Genomic DNA, 15,650 nt, shown 5'->3' with positions numbered 1-15,650 from the left:
AAACAAAGCCAAGAGGTTGAAGAATACAATAATCCTCATTCCTCTGTTCTGGCCTCAACAAGTTTGGTGTACCTTTGTTTAGGCCTCACCTACTTTGAAAACCTTGGATTCTGGACCCAGCTCCAGATCTATTATCTCATCCAGAAGGAATGGTTCGTCTGAATCTCCAATATCTCAAGCTCACTGCTTGGCTTCTCCAATTCCCATGATTGCCAGGTATTCTTTCCTTTTCTTTCCTGTCCATCAAATCATTTTGGCTCATCACAAACCTTCTACTAGGAAACTGCATCAGAGAAAATGGGAAAAATTTGCTAGATGGGCAATGACCTTGACCCTTATACAGTCCCCATGCATAAAGTACTGGATTTTCTGGATGATCTTTATCAAACTGGTTCTTCAGCCTTTACCATTTGGGTCCATCTAGCCACGATATCTAATTTCCATACTGGTTTTGAGGGTTCTTCACTTATGTCACATAAACTTCGTAAAGCCTTTTTGAAGGGAATCCTTATGTTAAGACCTCCATTTAAAGAGGCCATTGCTCCATGGGATTTACCCCCAGTTCTACAGTCCCTTACTCTTTCCCATTTTGAACCATCGGCTACTTGTGGCTTAAAATTTCTGACTTGGAAAACTTTATTTTTAGTAGCTATTATGTCTGCAGGAAGAGTATCGGAAATTCAAGCCTTGTCCTGCAAACCTCCCTACATAATTTGTTCACAAAGACATGGTTTCCCTCAGGACTAATCCTTCCTTCTTGCCAAAGGTAGTTTCAGAATCTAATGTCAGTCAAACCTTGCACCTACCAGACTTTCACCCTAATTTCTCCAATAAGGGAGAGTATTGTCTACATTTATTAGACGTTCATAGACAATTACATTTTTGTCTTTACAGAACAAAGGATTTCAGAAAATATGACAAACTATTTGCTGCCTTTTCCTCACTTTCCTTAGGTAACCTAGTTTCCGAGGTTACCTTAGCTAAATGCCTCAGAGATTGTATCACGTTTATATATCATTCAAAAAGACTTTACCCTCCAAGCCCTGTGAAAGCCCACTCAACTAGAACTGTAGCAGCTTCTGCCGTTTGTCATGCCAGGCCTGATTTAGATGACATTTGTGCAGCAGACACATGGCCTTCTCATCATACCCTTATCACTTATTACAAATTGGACCAGGTCTCTAGGGGACATGCATCATTCAGTTCAATGATGCTTAGGAAAATTCTTCAATGAGACCTCTCAAGATGCAGACAGTCAAGGATTATGTGAAACTTGACAACATCAGATAAAGAAGTTATGTCTTACCATAATGTTCCATCTGTGTTGTCAATCTTCACTAAGTCTTGACATTCCACCCTCCATCTCCCGGCCTGGAACTCTTAGTGGATTGAATTTTCCGAGACTGGCTTCATAATAGCAACACAGATCTGGTCTCTTTTCTTTATTGCTATTTACTATCTGTCTGCCGCTAATTTAGGCAAACTCAATCTGAGGTAATTTAGAGAGGAGCATTATGGGTAGAGTCTAGCTCGAGAGTTTGGAAGGGGTGAGCTGAAGTAAACGGCTGAGTTGGTTCTGAGGCTCTGAACCAAGCCCCACAGTCAAGGATTAGTGAAGATTGACACAGATGGAGTATTATGGTAAGACATAACTTCTTTTTTTTTTGTCAATATTTTGTATTTAGATGTTTCTTAATTTAAATTTTTGTCCTGCTGATCTTATGCTGTTTTAGAGTTTTAGATCATTTTAGTTAATTGTGTGTGTGTGTGTGTGTGTGTGTGTGTGTGTGTGTGTATGGTTCTACTTCATAACACTGAAATTTCATAACGTTGAATTTCATAACATTGAGACCATAACATCGAAAATTCAAAACACTGAAAACCCAAAACATTGAAAACTCAGAACATTGAAAGTGTGCTTCATAACATTGAAAACTACATTGCACTAGTAAATAAGATGCCCTCCACCTACAACAACATCTAACTAACAACACACTTTCACCTACATTTCTGCAAGGGGGCAAGCCCCCTGTGCTCCCTGTAAATTAAATATACCAACTCCAAGATCGTACTACAGGGGCAAAATATTACTTTCCTAACCTCAGTGTAAACAGTGAGGTTAGGAAATTAACTCTTTTCCACTGTAGTGTGATCTTGGAGTTACTATATTTAATTTACAGGGGGCAGAGCCCCCCACATGGGGGGGTGCAGGGGGGCTTGCTCCCCTGCAGAAATGTAGTAGAAAGTTTGTGTTTTAGTTAGGTGATGTTGTAGGTGGAGGGGATCTTATTTACATGTGCATTGTAGTTTTCAGTGTTATGAAGCACACTTTCAATGTTCTGAGTTTTCAATGTTTTGGGTTTTCAGTGTGTTTTGGGATTTAGATGTTTTGGTCTCAATTTTATAAAGTAGACCCGTATATAAATATATATATATATATATATATATATATATATATATATATATATATATATATATAAAAACACACACACACACACACACACACACACACACGAGTGTAGATATATATATATATATATATATATATATATATATATATATATATATATATATGTGTGTGTGTGTGTGTGTGTGTGTGTGTGTGTGTGTGTGTGTATACAGTGGCTGATCCAAGAATCTGCGAAAGGAGATGTGCGCAGTCTGGTTAGTCAACTACCGGGGTGGGAGTGAGAAATGGGACACTGTTTTTTTTTTGGGGGGGTGTAAAGATTACCTTAAGATGCTCTGACGTGTAAAAAGAAAGCAATATACATTCAGTTGACAGATAAATGTATGGATGACCTTTATTACAAAGTTTCTGCTCATAATTAACACTAAAAGGTATCTTAAGATACCTAATATAGCTGCAGTACAGTAAACAAATGTAGTAGACAGCTGGGGTAGTTTTGGATAGGCTGTGTTTTATCCCCTTTTACACTCAGTCAGAGGCAATCAGACACCCTGGAGTAACTGCAGGCATTCACAGAGCTGAGGAATTTACTCATAAGTTAGCCACTATAGACACAATCCCTTCTGCAGATTAGGTAGTACTACTGTAGCTGGGATGTGTGCATGTTGTGGATTCTCCTTGCTTGCTTAGTGGCTATTAAAACATTTATGACAATATCAATATCACTTTTTTCACATTCAAACTTTTCACCACATTTGACAGGGGATAAAAGGGATTTAAAGTGACTGTGCCACATATACAGATTAGCTAGGAGTCACATGATATGTTATCTTATGTACCAAGAACACACCTTTCCTGCTTAACGTCAATGCCTACTACTTTTGAAAGTCCCTGTGGCTGGTGGAGGGTTGTCTGTATTTCTCCAGAACTCCATCATATCTAGGCTTATATAGTGAAATAATGACCTAGAAATACTCCATGTACTGTTAATGTAAATATGATAATCTGCTACATGCTAGCCAATTACCAATCTCTTTTCATCTCACCAACAACTCATGAAGCATACATAAACTGAGGTCACCATACCTCTCAACCTGCAGACATCAAAAATATAGATAAAGGGTCTTGGAAAGCAGATACATCCAACCAAAAATCTGGAGTGGGTAATTTGTGTGCCTAACATCATAAGTCTTCCAATTTAACTATGAGTGTAGGAAGGTATCACTCAGAAACAAAGTTTATAAAAAAGTTGAGTGCTAAAAATGACTAAAAATATAGCACAGTTTACTCAACCAGAGGACATAACCTAATAATTAAGATATGCAGTATTTCCATATCTCAGTAAACAAGCACCCTGAAAGATAGGTGGAACTATTTACAACATACTAAGTACAGCAAGACACCTGAAAGGATAAATGGCCATCAAAGGAGAACTTAAGTTACAGGAACCATAGTGTACAGAGATGCTGTCCAGATTACCTGAGGATATCAGTTCAGAAATCAATCTCTAAAGGAAGGGGTATATCTTAAAATGCAAAAAGATTATCTGCAATCAGATCAAGCAGATGATTACTAGATAAAAATTCCTTTGAAATGAATACACACGCACAATCGCTCTCTCACCCAAACAGTTTAGAAGACTGCCAATTCACTTACAGTATGTGTTTGAGATGTGGGTGTAAATCAAAGCAGTAAAAAAGAAAGCCAACACTGGCATAGGAAAACATATAGGCTCTATGCAGGTGACAGCCCATCCAAGAAGTGAACTGTAGAAATAAAGTCTGTAAGACAGCAGCACTAGTCGCTACACCACTGTGTTACTAACCTTACTTTTGTGCTATATTTTGCAAGATAAACTGGAGTAGGAAGACTCAGTATAATAAACAATTTGGAGGGCATGGATGTCTCAAAAGAGACACAAGGATTTTTTTAACCAGTAAATCCACTAAATACAAGTGCATATTTTCAGAGGTAAACAAATAATGGTATCTGGTTACATGACTTACTGATAATCATCAAACTGGCAAAATAATATTGAGGAAATCAAACTGGAAGCAAAAGGATTGACTTCATTACATCTCGTAGCTTTAACCACTGAGGAAAACTGATCTCACAGAAAGAGTGGTGAATAAATGAAACATTACAGGACATGGTAGAAACTAAAAACAGTTACAGAGTTCAACTAAGTATGGGTCAAATGAGCAGAATACAATTCCCTACAAGATACCATGACACTGTAATACATACATGTCCTTCTTCACAGTATTGCTATAACGAACATGGCACTCTTAACAATGTGAATGACTGGTTGGGTTGCACACTCCTTTGTTCCTAGCACAATCAAAAGACTATACCTTTATCACCACACCTTTAATGGAAATATTGTATTTCTCAGAACTCCCTATTATTTTTTCAAGCCATTACTCCCCCACATACATTCAAGACAGCATAAATGTTTAGAACAGTTACTGTTTCATTTGTACATCTGCAAAAATGTGTAGCTTCCTGTGTTAAAACTGCATGTTGAAAGTGAAAGGTTCTTTTTCACTTTGTTTTCTTCAGGTAAAACACTGCAAACAGGATTCTGTACTGCTGGTAGAATTTTCCAAAAGACAAAATCCCTTTTTCCCCCAATGTATATCTAAATTAATTTGCAATAACTATAAGAATATAGTAACAATAAAGAAATTTGAGTTCACACAATTAAGCAATTAACATCAGTTTTTTAAAGGAATGATTCAATTATGTAACAAAAACATACATCTTGAATGAATCAAAAAGTTCCCATAGCATGCAAGCCTCCTCTGAATGTTTAAAAGTCGTAATGAATGATTCGGTCCTTCTGCTACAATTTAGAGGCAACCTTTTTTCACCTTTTGTCACTCATTCAAGCATGTCTGCATTAGTTTTAACTGCATGAACAAAAGTGGACAAAACTTCTCAAGCCAACATAAACATTTAAATTAAAAAAAAAAAAACTACTACTTTACAGCTTTCAAACTTTTACTGTATAATAAAGTCAGCACATTATTTTACACAATCTGCAGGATTCACGAAGCCTCTGTGTAAGAGTTAGCAAGTCTTACACGAAGGCTGCAGTTAAACGGAGTGATGTCAGCATGCCATGCATATTCATGAGGGCATGCTTAATCACACCCTAGGCTAACACGATCTGTGTAGCAATGTAGGGGGCATGTCCACATGGCGAGACCTGCAAAGGGACACGCCCCCAGAAGAATCACAGTCCCAAAAGGAAACTCCCACGAGCGAGTCCGCGGAAATGTCAAGAAACACAACAGCACACATGCCCCTACAGACTATTAACCCAACTGAAATGTAAAACGTAAAAATGAACAGTTTAATTTTTTTTTTTATTTCAAAAATGTTTGCCCGTAATTGCGCTTGTTTGTGCGGGTGTACCCTTTGCTCAGCCACAGTTAGCAGTCATTGAAAAAGCATATAAGCTCTAAATATGCAAAATAAGCCAAGTAGTGATAGCGTAGCGGTAGAGACGTCGGCCAAAGAGGAGGCAGTCATGGTTCGAGCCCCAACAACATCATTTTTTAATTTTAGTGAAATAAGCACGAAACAATCCCCTGACATATATGTATATATATACAATTATAATTTAAGTAAAATGCAATGAAATGGGCCATGTTTTTATGAAGAAATCTGACACAATAAAAAATAAAATATTTTATAAGTGCCCATAGCTGAGCAGTGCTCTAACAAGCTGAGTATGTTTTCCCATAGGTGACCAGTGGTTTAACAGGTGTAATAGGAGTGCCCGGAGTTGAGCAGTGCTTTAACACACTGAAAGTGTTTGCCCGTAGTTGCGCAACATTTCACACAGCATAATATGCGTGCTCATAGCCAAATAACGCGTTAACCAGCGTAACCCATTTGCACGGAGCTGCGCAGCACGCCAACCGGCTTACCGGCGGGCAACGTTGAGCAACCTGTATCAAAGCTGCCTTTAAACAGACACACCTCCTAGCCTGTCTAGACAGTAGTAAAATAAAAAAAAAAGCAATGACAAGGCTCGAACCCAGAATACTGTGCATCATAGTCAAAGTAATGAACCACTAAGCCATGACAGCTGTACTGAAAAATGCAGTATTAGCATATATATAGGAATGAATGGAAATAGAAGCATGACAAAGCAGGTTTTGTGAAGCTGATACAATTCCAAAATGGCCAATCACAGATAATTGCGGGAAAAACGGCATATATAAGCCCCATAGGTGGGAATACACAGCATAACTGATTGTGGAACCTATTTGCAGTCAGGATGGCAGGTGTAGGAGAGGGTAGTCGCTTTCAAGCACAGAGGTGGGGTGTTGAGGAGACCAAATACATGGTTTGGCTCCTAGTCCATGATCATGAGGCTCAACTCATGCAGGGCCAGGTTCTGTGGGGTGCATATAAGGCAGAGGCATGGAACCGGTTGGCACATGATTTCACCAGTGCCACAGGCATACCAAGGACTGGTGAACAGGTCCATCACCACCATGCGGACCTGAAGAGATGGAAGCAGGACCAACTGAACTGTTGGATCCAGGAGGCCCGGCAAATGCCCAACGCCCCATTACTGAGTAAGTATCCATGTAATTATGTATGTAAGGAATTATCCTAGCTGATATTATGAAGATGTATGTTCCAATATTACTTCATTTATATTATAGCTGCAGGTGTGCGTTCTGCGAATCGGCGAGCCTATGGTGATAGGCTGGAGTGGTTGCGCCACCAGGCAGGTTACTAATTATATTTCTGTAATTGTTATACAATATAAGTGAGACAGCTTGTAAAAGAGTTCAGTGTAGTTACATATTAATAAAGTTCAAATAACACTAGAAGAAATATTCTGCTAGTACTGTATGATTAGATAAGTGATGCAGCCTGTAATCCAGAAATAAAAAGTAAACAAGTCTGAAATAGTGATTACCCACCTGAAGTGTAATATCAGATAACCTGCAGCAGCTTGAAAATCAGTGGTAAACAAGCTAAAGATAATAGACATGTGTCAAATACATCCCCTTAGAAAATCTGCCATATGAAACAAGTGAGTCTGTTGGAAAGGATTGTTGTAATCAGGTATGACATGTTAATAACGCCTAGAATAAAGTACAATCTTGAATTGTAAAAATAAAACAAGTGAGAGTGTGAGAAAGAGGTATGAATCGACCAAGAAAGCTGTTATAACTTCTGAATAAAGTATACTGCAGTCAGTACATAATGAAATGAATGAGACAGCCACAACCAAAAAGTGAAATGTTTGAAATAAAGTACTGAAGCTGGAATGTGTCTGTCCCACAATTTGTATATGTTGCTGTACCCTTGCAATATGGAGATAGTATGGTTGTATGAAATAATGAACATCCACAGTTGTCTAGAGCCATATAAATGAAATGTAGCAGGATACTGTACCTGAACATAGCCAGATATGAAATGTGTATGAATAAAAATGCAATGTATATTAATGTAGCAGTAACAGTCCCATCACCAACATTCCTAAGGTTACATATAGGAAACTGTACTAAGACCTGTAGGGTGTATATATATCTATAGCTACTAGAGATGTACAGCATATGTATATGTAGTTGAAGTTGTTAATGAAATATTTCTTCACCCTACCCTATATTCACAAATAATGCCATTCCACAACAAACTGGGTATGTGTATTCACAATCAATTCCTATGGACATTTGTCCTGTTGGTTCAAACATATTTGCATGTACGTTGCTGCATGTGCCCTGTTCACATATCCAAACCTGATGGCCTGTTGCCATAATTCGACCCTGCATGCTGTTGGATTGTGTACTGTTGTTCAAAATATGCATGTGTTATGCTTGCTGTTCAATGTTTGGAATTCATGGGTGTTTGGTTAATGGGAATACTGATGCATACTGTTACAACTAATTTGGAATGGTATTTTTTGTTACTAACCAAAAATGTCATAAAATACACCCCCCTCCCCACCAAAAGGGCTAATATCTATCCCAGCAGAGTGCTGCCCCCCTGACATCTCAGATGCTCAGGTAAGAGCTGTCCTCTCCAAAGCAAGAAACACAGCATCAATGGGACCAGACGGTGTCCCGGGCTGCGTCCTACATGAACTCCAAGAAGAGCTAAACCCAAACCTAAAACTACTGTTCAATCTCAGCCTTACTACAGGATATGTACCCAAAGAGTGGCGTACAGCAACAGTGGTCCCTCTCCACAAAAGTGGTGCCTCAACGGATCCTGGAAACTATTGCCCCATAAGTCTCACTAGCTTGGTCTGCAAAGCTATGGAAAGGATCATCATGGACCTTATAAATAAAGATATTGGGGACCTACAGACACTGGATCCTACCCAGTTCGGCTTTGTTAAGGGCAGATCCTGCCTCTTAAACCTGGTCAATTTCTTTGAAACAGTCACCAAGGCCATTGACAAGGGGAAGGTGGTCCACACAGCCTACCTGGACCTCGCAAAAGCCTTCTATACAATACCCCCACTCGGGCATTATAGATAAGCTCACCAGCTTAAATATAAACCCCTATGTCACTAGATGGGTTGCAAACTGGCTCAAGGACAGAACCCACATGGTTAGAATAGCTGGAGCCATGTCAGACTCCAAACCAGTTGCAAGTGGTGTCCCACAAGGCTCAGTCTTGGGACCTCTCTTGTTCGGTATATATTTCTCGGAGGTACAGGCCAACATGGAATGACTGTGGCTGACCAAGTTCGCAGATGACTGCAAACTGGGCACCATAATAGACTCTCCAGCTGACACAAGCATCCTCCAAAAGGGCCTCATAGAAACAGACAACTGGTGCCAGAGCCATGGCCTCAAGCTAAACGCCAAAAAGTGTATAATCATCCCCTTTGGCAAAAACAAAGTGCCCACAAATTACCACATAGGTGGTAATCCATTAAGTACAGAAGAAGTAATTAGGGACCTGGGGACCCAATTTGATAGCAATCTCTCATTTGACAACCACGTGGACAAAGTGGTTAGAAAAACATTTTATATAGCCCACCTAATCATGAAGGGATTCACATCTAGATCAGGGGAGGTCATTGTGCCTCTTTACTCCTCCCTCATCAGGCCCATAATTGAGTATAATGCCCCTTTTGGGATGTGCCTTACCAGACACCTGCAGCAACTGGAAAGACCCCAAAAGTACCTCACCAAGAGGATCAAGGGGCTCAAACAGATGCCGTATGCTGCCCGGTTAAAGAAACTCCAGCTCTACTCAGTGGCATACCGCCTGCTCAGAGGCGAACTGTGCCTGACGTATAAAGCCATGTCCAACCCGGAATTAATGGACATGCTGCACCTCAGAAAATCCAAATCCCATCGAGCTACGCTCGAGGGACTTAAACCTCAGCACTGAAATAAATAGGACATGCTGGAGGGACAGATTCATAACCCAGAGGCTCCCTTCACTCTGGAATAAAATCCCAGTCCAGGTTAGGCAGAGTCCCTCATTGACTCTCTTCAAGAGGAATCTTGATGAGTGGATGGGAGATTGTAGGTTTACCCCGGGTATCACTTCTGTGTCACTGTTAGACAGAAGCACAGTATACTAACCTCGAAAAAGGGCATAGCAAAATTAATTTAAAATGGGTGGTGAAAGCCATACACACTCTGGCTAGGCTTATAAATGCCCTAGGGCAGATAGCCTAGTATGAAGTATGAACCTAAAATATTTCTAAACATAGGACAACAGGGAAGGCGGGTTCCAGCGGATCCACTTCTCTCACCTCAGCTGGTGAGTGCACCTGACACTAGTGCCCAGGCTGGAACCTCCTCCGGTGGCCCTGTGCCACCTTCGGGTGGAAGCACTGCAGGGGATGGGGCTCATCTCCTCTCTACAAGCGTGGCCGGAGGAGACGCCAACTCACCCTCAAATGTCGGTCTCTGTGGTGCGTGAAGAGATCATCAGGCACTGTGCTTGAACCCCCAGCCCAGCAGGGAGGGCACAACTCACGGGTGTCCCTGCTGCCCGTCCTACACAGCCCCCAGCACAGCCCCTTCCTGGACTGTGAAGGCACAGTGGCAACTGCCCATGGGTGGGGATCTCAGTTCCACTGTTGCCATCTGTGGGCTAATGGGCTAGCGATATCCCAACATCCGTCCCTGTCAATTGTGTTTCCCCCCCGACATGTGTCATACTTCACCCCTGTATGCGATTTGTTTGTCTTGTCTGTTAACCTCCCCTACCTACCTCCCCAAATATACCTACTTCCTATACCTCACATTCCACTCACCTGAAAAAAAAAAAAGGACACTCTGTTCCCGCAAAAAAATTACGCCCCATACATAGCTGCCCATTTTTCAGACATGTCTGCTGGACATGTGAAGTGGTAATTACAACTGGCTGTACAACATATTTTGTTGTCCTCACCCCTCTCTCAGGGGTGGAAGGTTTCAAATTTCACACCAAATTCCAGGCATATGCACAGCTGTTGCTGTTAAAGAAATGGGCAGCTATGGGCCTTTCCTACATCCTTCCTGCAAATCCTGAGCTTGTTTTCCTACTGTCCTACCCTCTTTGTGCCCCCTTTTTCACCACTGTCCTATCTCCCCATTTTCTTTTCTTTCAAAGAAATTAGAGCAGGTGTGCGCGAGAGTAAGCACTTTTAAGCAGTAGTAAGCGGGTGTGCGCTTGTGTGCGCTTAGCTAAGCGTGTGTGTCTGGCTAAGCGACAGTGCACATGCGTGAGCTCCGCGCAAACCAGCGCTAACCCGCTTACAACTGCTTAAAAGTGCCTTAGTCACTCTGAATGACAAGGCTTGTAGTCTGCTCAGCAGCAAAATAAAATTCCACTGTCAGTCTTGAACCCAGGACTTGGAAACACTAGTCTGCATGACTTACCACTAAGACATGACTGATATACAAGAACTTTGTGCTGAAAGCAATATATCATGAAATAGTAGGACTGAATGTAAAGGGAATATAGGAAGGCTATTACACAAAGCTTTTCTTGTATCTTTACTGGCAATTCTTGTGGATTTGTAGAACATTAGTGTGATAAGAGAAAGAGCCATGCTAGTCGGTAGCTAGTAGGTAATAATGTGACAGTAGCATCTTGCAAACCACACACACTATCAGAGCAGGATAAACACTGCCATATTTGAACAGGTAAGAGGCCAGACCTCGCAACCGGGACTTATTTACAGGGATGTCCCTGAGCTGAAAACAAATGTTAACTGTGCCCCACTGACTCCCTGTGAAATGTACTAACAGTAGGCAGAAAGGTGTTTTGTCCCACGTAATGGTAGCTGTCAACTACTGAAAGTATGCACCACATGCATGTCTGAAATGGTGTATTAATACACATGCTCAAAATACCCCACAGTCACAACTGCAGAATATCTGAAATATATCACGGGTGTATCCCACTGATATGAACCATTCCCTGAGGCTGATAAAAAGATACACCTGAGAGTGAGTATCTGAGGCCTGCAAGTGTCACAAACTCACAGGCATACCATTCTGTCTGCTGTCACACACTTTGTGAATAGCTGTAGAATAGCTTCCACAAGCACACCCACATGTAGGTGTACAACCCACAAATATCAAAGGAGGTATCCAACTAATAACAGAAGGACAGTATAGCAGTTTACAAGCACTGCATGTGCCTGCTATCCATAACTGTTAGTACAAAGTACAAGGTGGCACTACTGCTCAGCAGCAAAATAAAATACCCTTGTAGGTGTCAAGCCCCACACCTTGGCCAGACCAGACCGCATGCAGTACCACCAAACCACAACAAACATATAAGGAATTGCTGCTGAAAGAAATATTGCAAGCATTACAAGGAGTGAATGTGACTGGAAAATAGGAAAGCCATAGCAACACATTCCAGTAAAGACACCTAGCAGGGCTTCAAGGAGTGAATGTAAAGGCTAAATAGTGAAGCCATAGCAACAAATTGCAAGAGCCACTGCTGTAAACCAGTTAGTCCACAAGTCCCACAGGAAAGCACATACTCCCATTTAAACAGTATTAGTATTATTAGGTGTCAGTTAACATACACACTGAGAAGAATAAACTGGAGGAAGCAATAGTCAGGTGTCAGTACAACATGCATGTCAGTGCCTACAACACAGCCTGAAATATGAGAGACATACCAACCTTTACGCTCACACAACAGTGTCCACAGCATACCAGCATGGTCCCCACCTTGAAAATCTGAAAGGGCTACGCCTACCTCACCTAACATTTTATAGCACTGTCCTGAAATCACAGTGAGAACTGCAATTACCACACAGCAGGCTGCATGCAATTAGCAAATGCTGGCTAACAAATGGTGCACAGGCCATCACATGCACATCTACATATACCTACAAAAGCAGCCTGTACTCCCAGTCCACACATGCAATACATTCATTGCAACAGCTGGAGGGAGAGACAGAGAGAAAGAGAGAGAAAAAAAAATGAATAAGAGACACAGACAGCTGAAAATAAAACAATACAGAACAGCAGGCTAACCAGCAGCAAGCCATCAAAAATAGCAGTGTCCAACAAAGGTAATGTAAACTAATAATGTAATAGTCTACATACTGTGAACCCTCCATCTGTTAGCAGTCTGTATATATATATATATATATATATATATATATATATATATATATATATATATATATATATATATATATATATATATATATATATATATATATATATATATATATATATATATATGAAGATGTGCATAGGGCAGGGGACATACTGCAACTGTTAGTGAAGGCTGGACATACATATGTATGTGAAGGATGCTATGTGCACATATCAATGTTGGTTGTAGTGCAGCATTACAATGTAGGTTGTACAGTAATGAATGTTTAGCAGTATGTTAGTGTGTGTATTCGTATGTGTAAATAAAAAGGTATATATATATATATATATATATATATATATATATATATATATATATTATATGTATATGTATGTATATTTATATATGTATCTATATATAATATGCATATATGTATACATAGATAGAGATGGATGTAGAAATAGATAGACCCAGAATGATACCACAGTACAGGGACAAAATGATTGACCTCAACAATTGGCTAAGCTTCTGGTGTCATTCTAAGGGGATCCAGCATCTGTCTGCCTGGGACGACATGATCGACAGTCCATGATGCTTTGCCAGAGATGGCAAGAACCTGTCACCCTCAGGATTCCGGATACTGGCTAAGACTCATGCCACCCCTATAGTGCCTTTGTCAGGCAAGGTTCAAATGACAAATTCACCACCGTAAACGGTGACATCTGTGACATCTGTGCAGTTACAGAGACCTGGTTCAAAGCTCCAGAGAGCACCCCTGCATTACCAGGCTTCAATTCATACCACAACTTTTGGCCACCTAACCCAGAAAGAAGCACTAAATGCGGAGGCGTGTCCATATTCATTAAGGATATCCACAACTCCAGGCTAGTTGCACAGCATAATGCATCTGAGGTATCCAAGTGCAACTAACTCTGGGCAAGACCGCAATCCAAATTGTAGCTTGCTACAGACCCCTCACCATGCCCCAGGATTCACACCCCTCATTTCATGATACACTGGAAAGTATTGGGTACAACCCAACACCCTAATAATGGGTGAATTCACCTACCCCACCATTAACTGGAAAAACTACTCCTGTACCAACTCTTTTGCTCAATGTTTTCTAGAATTCATAAATACCAACGCCTTGGATCAACTTATTCACACCCCCACCAGGGGCAGCAATATCCCAGACTTGGTCATCACCAAAATGGGAAACCGGTGTTCCACACCAGAGGTCAATTCCTCATTAGTCAGATCCGACCACAAGGTAATCAGCCTAGACATCCACATCCCACCCCCAGCCCCAATTAGGGAAACCATCGTAACAAACTTCTCAAAAGCCTACTTCACACTTCTTAAGACAGAAGTGGCAAACTGCATGACACCCATGCAGATGGACAATAGAGGTATGACTGCCAAATCCTACACAAATGCACTGTATAAGCACTTACACGAGTGCATGGATCATGCTATCCCTAATAGAACCAAGATGTTATCCTCCAGACAAAGGAAGCCAGTCTGGTGGTCCTCTGCCATAAACAAGCTCTACAACAGAAGAAAGAAACTGTTGCAAAAATAAGTAAATTCTCCTGACTGGAGGAACTCTCTGGTCAACCTCAGTAAGAAGCTGAGATCCCTCATAAAATCCCCCAAAGCTAGTTATGAAAACAAAATTGCCACTGACTCTAAAGACAACCACAAAGCATTCTATAGCTATGTCAAGAATCTAAATGGGAACACTCAGATCTGCTCTGAGTTACAGCATAATGGCACTAAATATACAGAACCAACTGATATTGCCAACATCCTGGCAGATAGGTTCAGTGCTAACTTTACCCCCCTTTCACCCCTAGAGGGCCCATCTCTATACTGGAAGAATGCAAAGTTCCTATAATCACGGCTGCACAGGTAAAAAACACACTCTCCAAAGCCAAGAACACAGCATCCATGGGACCTGACAATATCCCAGGCTGCGTTCTACACAAACCACTGAATGAACTGGCACCCTACCACAGTACCATGTTCAATCATAGCCTCACCTCAGGCTTTGTACCCACTGAATGGCGCACCACAACACATCCCACTCCACAAAGAGGGAGCCACGACGGACCACGGTAGCTACCGCCCCATTAGCCTGACGAGCCTGGTCTGCAAGGCCATGGAATGTATCATCATGGAACTCATAAACAAAGACATTGGTAATCTCCAAACTATGGAACCTACTCAGTTTGGATTTGTAAAAGGCAGATCATGTCTCCTAAACCTGATTGACTTCTTTGAAGCACTCACCAAAGCCATAGATGATGGTAAAATGGTTCACACAGCTTATGTAGATCTCGCCAAGGCTTTCAACACCATCCCCCATTCTGGAATTATAGATAAACACACTAAACTAGGTATAAATCCCTATGTCATAAGATGGGTTGCCAACTGGCTCACGGACAGAACCCACACTGTGAAAGTAGCGTATTCCAAATCCGACATCAGACCAGTGACAAGGGGAGTACCACAGGGTTCAGTCCTGGGTCCTCTCCTGTTTGGTATCTACTTCTCTGAAGTGCAGGCCAACACAGAAGGTCTTTGGCTAACAATGTTTGCAGATGACTGCAAACTAGGAGCCATAATCGCAACTCCTAACGATGTGGGCAAACTACAAAAGGGCCTCACTTAGACAGATACCTGGTGT

Source organism: Protopterus annectens, chromosome 7.part0 (assembly GCF_019279795.1).
Source record: "Protopterus annectens isolate FY-2018-M chromosome 7.part0, PAN1.0, whole genome shotgun sequence".
Lineage (NCBI taxonomy): Eukaryota > Metazoa > Chordata > Ceratodontiformes > Protopteridae > Protopterus > Protopterus annectens.
The sequence above is the reverse complement of the archived record's forward strand: the minus strand, read 5'-3'. Positions refer to the sequence as shown.